The sequence below is a fragment of the Nestor notabilis genome, unplaced genomic scaffold, assembly GCF_000696875.1.
Source record: "Nestor notabilis isolate BGI_N333 unplaced genomic scaffold, ASM69687v1 scaffold13368, whole genome shotgun sequence".
NCBI classification, from domain to species: Eukaryota; Metazoa; Chordata; class Aves; order Psittaciformes; family Psittacidae; genus Nestor; species Nestor notabilis.
Genome location: NW_009939681.1, coordinates 51,029 through 58,505, shown reverse-complemented (window position 1 = coordinate 58,505; position 7,477 = coordinate 51,029).

Sequence of the window (7,477 nt, the reverse complement as noted above, 5' to 3'; positions counted from 1 at the left end):
GGGAAAGAATACCTTAATACTGGCTTGTATGAAAATATAAAGGCAAATAATAACTTTTTCTGTGGGGTTTTTTGTTTGTTATTAATATCCTACTGCTATAATGATTCTCTGTATTGTATGTGACTGTACTAATAATTGTCCTATTCTGTATTAGGCTTTAGCATTCAATACCTAGAACATCTTTTGTTACAGGCTCTTCTGCCACTATTAACATTAGTCCAAAAAGCCTAATGTAATTGCATTTTCTCTAAATCTGTCCTAATTCTATGGAAAATTGTCTTATTATTTTTCACATTTTCTGTTAATAACATATATAAAGGATCAATAAGCCGCTTACATTAACACAGAAATTACTTCATCATAATGTGTCACGGTATCTCCTCTACACTTTTTATGTTCACTATTATTCTCACCATTAAAAGGGAGAACAGAGGCACAGATATTTGTGATAGCTGCCTGAGCTATGTAGGGGTTTATGAGCAAGCTCAGTCAGTATATAGACCTGATCTTCCACAAGATACTTTAGAATGCAGGAAAGTCATGTTATCATGGCCAAAAAGCAGAGTTCCCCCAAGAACAGCACTGTCTTCTGTGTCCATTACCAAGTGTCCCATCGAACCTTTCCAAGGTCCCCTTGTTCATTACACCAAAGCAGTCAGATGTATCCACATGAGAGAACTCTGGGAGAGGAAACAGTTAAGGACAGGGTGCTGCTCTTCAGGTTATTGTGTATAAAGTACATATGTGTGTGCTGCTTGCAAAGGGTGTAACTGACATCCTTGTTCCCCCTGACTAGCACCTTTTTTTTTACCAGGAACTGTTTCATTAATTTAGAAGAGTAGTACCATGTTTATACCTTAGCCTTATTCCTCTCTTCAGTGTAGATATTTTATAATTTTTCAAGATTTATAACATTCATACAATGACGTTTGTACTGAAGTTCATCTCAAAGTCATGGGCGGTAGTGGCAGCTTTTAATATGTTTTCTAGACAAAATTAGAAGAAAATTTGTTCTTTCTTCCCATTAGCTTTTGAAATTCTTAAATAAAAAAAAAAAAAAGTAGAAGAATTAAATCCATTGTTGTTGCCATTTCGACCAGTAATTGAATTAGTGGCATGGGAAAGAAAATACTACACTTTTATAAACTGTCTGGTTTCTCTCCTCAAATTTTCATCTGTTTCAAAGGCCATTTACTTTGCCCACCCCTGAAGACAATTCTGTTGGCAGTGCACTTTAAGGATCAATGTTCTGTGACTGCTGGAAGTCCATCAAAGTACGGGGCAACTGGATTTGAAGACACTTCAAGACATCAACCAAGCCAGCCTTCAGGCAGTCTCAGTGATCACTCCATGGATGTTTGTATGATCTTTTTCAAAACCCTTCAAAGATGGGAAGACCACATTTTCTTAGTTTGATTTATTAAACACTTCACCAGTTTTGTTGCCAGAAAGATTTTTTCCTGACATCCCATCCACAATATTCCTCTAGCAGCTTTAACCAGTGTCTTTTTGTCCTATCTGACATGGGCAAAATTATTCCTGCCTCCTTTCCAAAGGTCTTTTTATAATACCAGATGTGTCATATAGCCCCTTCATCTTCTCTTCTGGCCAAACCATTGCTTTCCTTCCAACCTTTCCCCTTATGCTGCAGTTTCCTGGCCTCTCCCCAAACCCTCTCCTTGCCTCTAGATTATTTCCTGCAGATCCAAAGATTTCTTGAAAAATGATTCAAAAATAGTCCTCATCATAGACTGATCAAGTTGCTCTGGCAACATGACTGCTTACCATCATGAAGTGTTGTTCCATGTAGGAAATAAGTAGTACTCTCATTTATGAACCCAATAATTTTGCCTTTTTCCAGTACTATAACATCACTTGATTTTTTCCATCTTAGTATTGCTTTTTGCAGCTGTTTCTGCTATACTGTATCTAGAAATTATTAGTGTGGAATTGGATTAATTTTCTTCATTGTGATGTAAGGCAAGAGTGAAGTATAACCAGCAGATAATGATGGATCATGAATGTAAGAACATTTCTATATGCCACAAGGTCTTAATGAGCAACTGATTAAATGAGAATTAAAAAAGAGAGACATTTTGGACCACAGAGTAATCAGGTGTCTCTACAGGTGGGAAAAGAAATCAATACATTTTGTGCTAGAAATGAATGTTCTGTTTAGGTGAGACAACCTTTAACTTAAAAAGAAAATAAAATTTATTCAACTGAAAAATTTCAGATCCTTTAATACTGATTCCAGATGATAAATAGCTTTGGAAATTAGTGTTTGTTGCATTCATCTATTGATATTAAGACCAAATAAGAGAAATCAAGAGAAACTAATAAACAATTCAAGACAGCAGATATCTCACAGCGTATACCAGAAATCTGGAAATTATCATCTGTAAAACTCAAGACATATTGAGATGCTTCAAATAACATTTTATTTACCTTTTTTATTAAAATATTTTTTATTAAAATTTAAATCAAACTTTTTGATAATTTTTGTGGTATGATGGACAACCAATAGTGAACATTAGACAATGGTTAATTAATGGAAAATTCAGTCAAATGATTGTTCAAAACTGCTTCGGAGAAGAATGTCATTCCCACCTCAAATCCAAAATAAGCCTATTAAAGATGAGCAATGTGTTAATTTCTGTTAATTATCATGACAAGAAAAACCGAAGCTTTGTTTTATGTTTATGTTCAAGTATTTATTTTTTTATTTAAAGAAAGTATTTTCCTTTTACGTGCAACCTGAGTTTTGTTTGGGTTTTGGCTTGTTTTGGCCTTTTTTGTTTGTTTGTTTGTTTGTTTGTTTTGTGGTGGTGGGTTTTCTTTCCTTTCCATTTTGCCTTTTTTCTCAAATAGCACATCTCCATTCTACAAAATTTCTGTTGGCCCTATTAAAAAATATAGAAAACTTTTTCCAGCTGTGGGTGATTCTAGAAATGTCTAATACATAAATGTTATGAAGTGTGCTTGTATCAGTGGGGACTTCTGTAGAATACCCAGCAGAATAAAAAAAATCTTGTTATGTTACTATATGTACACTAAGAGCCCTACCATTGAATTGCAACTTGTTTTTCTAACAAGCAGATGGAAGGGAAAACTTTTTAGCTGTAAATAAGGAAACCAAGTCAAATATCAATGATTACACCTTTGACCATACCAAAGACAAAGGCAGTAAGTGTGCATGAGAGTCCACTTCAATCTATAGTTTTTCAGTAACAGGCTGCCATTAAAAAAACCTAAACAGCCTATTTCAATCATTTGTAGAGATCATCTGCATGAATTTATGTTTTCCTAGTTCGGCATGCAAAAACTTCTGCTTTTTTCCCCTTTAAGAGAAGTTTTAAATACAGCACTCAAATGGCAAGATGCGTGTCTGAAAACATCACCCGATGTTCCCTAGGTAGCCACAAGACATGGTTTCAGGTTTGTTACCACACTGACTGCCCTCTCCTAAAACTGGCCCCAGGTCCTTTACCAGGGGCTGCCTTCTCCCTTACACTGACAGCATTTATGAGACATGGTGAGGTGGGTGGGGGTACTGATTCTCCTGGAGGGGACAAAAATGTTTATTTCTAGCCTGGATTGGCTCCCTGGTCCAATTCCCCACTATGCCCACAAATAACTCTGGCAGGGAGTAAGCATCCCAAAGAAAGTTGAAAAGGGAAAGGAAAGAAGTGCTGAAGCTAGCACTGTGGTCGAGTAGCTGTGCCATAGCTTTACTGTCAAGCTGGAAAATTTATCCCAGTGGAAACAAAATCAATCAAGCACATTGGTGCAAACCCATAATATACAAGTGTTTAAACAATTTTAACTTAAAATAATCAAGAGTACATTTTGTGCTATGTTTAAACAGCTTTAATTAAAATCCACCAGCTCATTTCAATGCCGTCAAAGCAAAATGATCACCCTTTTACACTGCATTGCAAAGAAAAATTCATTTTATTGCATAATTATGACTCTGCATGGTTTTGATCTTCAGTATTTAAATGATAATTCAAGGCCCCATTTATAAAACTTTTTTAAGATCTGGATGATCTAAAGTTGCCCTGTTTTAAACATTCCCTTTTTCCTCAGAAACTAAACATTAATCTGTCACGTCTGCACAACAAAATTTCCTATTCTTGGAGCTGTGGTTAAATGACTTAGACCCAGCCTTCCTCCCCCTATCCCCTCCCACACCTTTCCTTTAAATTTCAATAGTTTTAAAGAATTGTCATGGCAATAAAAGCCTCTGTGAGACAATGGTAGGGACTGAAATTTCCCTTTATTCCACAGCAAATTTGCCTTCAGTGTTGCAAAATTCAGAGAGTATGTGTCTGTGGGTCTGATGTTGGATGGTAGACCTCATAAGCAGTCCTGACTCCATTTTCACTTTTGACCCTGCTGATTGGATTAACAAGTCCAAGACAAAATGCTAACTGTAACCCTTTTTTCAATGCTGAATTTTAATACTTTTTTCTGATCATGATCCTTGGGAAATATGAAGTTGTTGTAATGTTATGTCAGAAGCTTTGACTATTTAACTCAAATTGTTTAGTTATAACTTTGGAAACTCCCTCTTTTGGTTTTGTTTTGCTTTTATGTCAATAAAATAAGTTGTTGTTACTGTCTTTATTAGGTAATTGGTAAGATTGTGAAATATTCATTTATAGTATTAATGTTTCCTGTAACTTTCCATAATCATAAGATATTATTAGTTGCTGTGGAGATGTTCTTCATAAATTTTGGACTGTATTGTGATGGTTTCATACCATGGGTGAAATTTTGCCCTACCACAACCACCCAGAACCCTGTGTTCTAGGATTTGGTGTCTGGCCGTGCATGTTGCTGGAAGAGACAATTTATTCTCACTTGTTTATGTGTAACTGCATTTGCATGGTGGTTAAGATTAAAGCATATATGAACTTGAGTCTTGCTTAAGGCAAATCAGGTGTATATGAACACTGAGTTCTCAATACTATGAAGAGACCACAAGGGCTGTCTAAAATAATTACACCCTTGCTCTTGCTGTCTGGGAAAATCCAACAACTCTGTTCAGCAAGACCATCTACCTTTGGTAGTTTACATTAATTCTTTTTGTGCTTATTCACTGTATCATAACCTCCAGCAAACAAATCAGATTAATTGGGTCCAAACAATGCAGGTTTCCATTGATATTTTCAAAAATGGTTTAAATAAAATAAATAACCACATATCATCTGTATATAATTAATCTTAAACATCCTTATAGCTACAATAATGCAGGAGATCTTGCAGAGAAAGAAAAAGTACTGGAAAAAACCCAAGAGTTTTAGATAAGTTTGGGGATGCTGTTCTGTGTATAAGAAGAGTGCAGAAACAGCTCTGGCAGGAGGCAACAAGCTGTCATGAAATCAGTCAGTATCTTGCAAACTGTGTGAGTTGGTAGCACAAACTAAAATCACTCTGCAAAAAGCAGCCAAAGAATCCTTGAGAAAACTGTGAAAATGTCAGGCTTTTTCCTTTGGACAGCTCACAAGGAGAAGCACATCTCCAGTGCATATTCAATCTCTCCTCTGCAGCTCTGCTGTCCTAAAGGCAAGCTGCCACTGCTAGAAACAACTTGGCAGAGGAGTTGCGTGCAATAGGAAACGTGTTAATCATTGAGGTGATGAGTGGAGAGAAGATGTAGTAATTACCGACCTATCAAGTGCTCAGGTGAAGTGTGGTAGCGGACTTGCAGGGGTGGTGGTATTCAAGACTGAAAAGCTTCGATAGAACTGGTAGGAAGTGATAATTTTTTTCTGTGCCTGTGGAATACTAGTATTTCAAATGTGCTTTTATGGCAAAACTTTGAAGCTGAAAGTTCTGTAAGTTACTGAGTTAACTTTTCCATTTAAATGAAAAAAAAAGTCATTTTTTTAAGAAAAAAAAAAAAGACCTATAAGCCCTTTAGACTTGTCTTTTGTCTTAACCACAAACAGCTGGAAATTTACATAGAACAGAGACAGTAGGAAGGAACTTATTTTAATGGAATGACTGTCTTGTAGATTGGCAGAATAAGGCTGAAAATACAGAAAAGCCAAGTTTTCCAAAATGACCTATGGTCATCAGAATTCCTGTATGATGGCTTTCAGCATGACACTCCTCTATACCAAAGGTCATTCTCCCTGAAAAATTAAAGCTTTTTCAAATGTCTTGCATAGGACTCTGCATGTGCTCTAGTATAATGTGGTAAGTAATGCCTTCTGTAGTTTTTATAAGCATGACTTCAATAGCACTGGATAAACACATGTAATGGTTCAGATTGGTGGCTGAAATGGAAAATTTTAATACGTATAGCAAAAGCTTACTCATAGGCAACATATTTTTCTAATACATGTACCAAAAAGTGCATCCCCATGAAATATGAGGTGTTATTCATGATTCTTTTTGAAACACTAATTGAAATGTCTGTAGGGTGCATGATTCATAGACCATTTGTGGGATAGCCTAAAGACTAGTAACCTCAATAGCACTGACACATAACAGGAAACCTGATGTGATACGTTATAGGAAACCTGATGGATGCTCAGCCAAAGATTTTTCTTTAATCTGGAATCTCTTTAGGAAGGAAAGGAGAGGAAATGTGTCCGAGTGCTGTAACACAGCCCCTGCTGGCACGAGCTTGTGATGACACCACTGGTCACTGGCTTTATAAGATTTCTGAGGAATATAACAATATTAAGTATTCATAAGACAGCTGAAACTCCCTGTTGCAGTCTTACAAGTGAAAGCACTTTGCATAGTGTAAAGATTCAGGATATCTACCTCCTTTAATGTTAATACGAGGTAACCAGCATAACACTGGTAAGAACTGAATACTGTTGCCAGACATTATTTTGAAGGCATGTAGCATGGTGAATTAAGACTCTGTAGGTTTAAATTCTCTTATGAGCTTTTTTCATAACTTTACATGCTGAAACAGTAAATTTAAAACCATGGGCTGAAATTTTTCCATATTATACCTCTGCAGGGAAATCTTTCAGTTCTTAGAATTCTGTAGATTCTGAAATGATGTCAGGAAAAAGATGAGAATTTGCCCATGGTAAATACACTTATAAGTGTTCATTTGCAAGGTCTAGAGCTTCATCCTTCTGAATTAGATGATGAAAATTGACAGGAACACAGGTCTAATTTTGTTTTATACAGCCCTATGAAAGCTTGCTTAATTTAGGCAAAGTATAAGGTTTTGCAGGAAAATGAAATAAATCCTTATGCACACAGTGAAAGGAAAAGCTAACAACTTCATCTCTCCAAAGACACCTTCTTTCATGACACATACTCACTTTCATCACAGATACAATCTACAACCAAGCCCTGAAGGCTCCATCTCCATAGATACCTACAAACATAGTCGAGCTCCTCATAAGTACAACTTTAGTTCTTCACAGCTGTGGTGATTCTAGGAGCTGGGAGACTCCTTCCCAAGGTCTCAACATTCTCCTACACAACCTGTATAGAT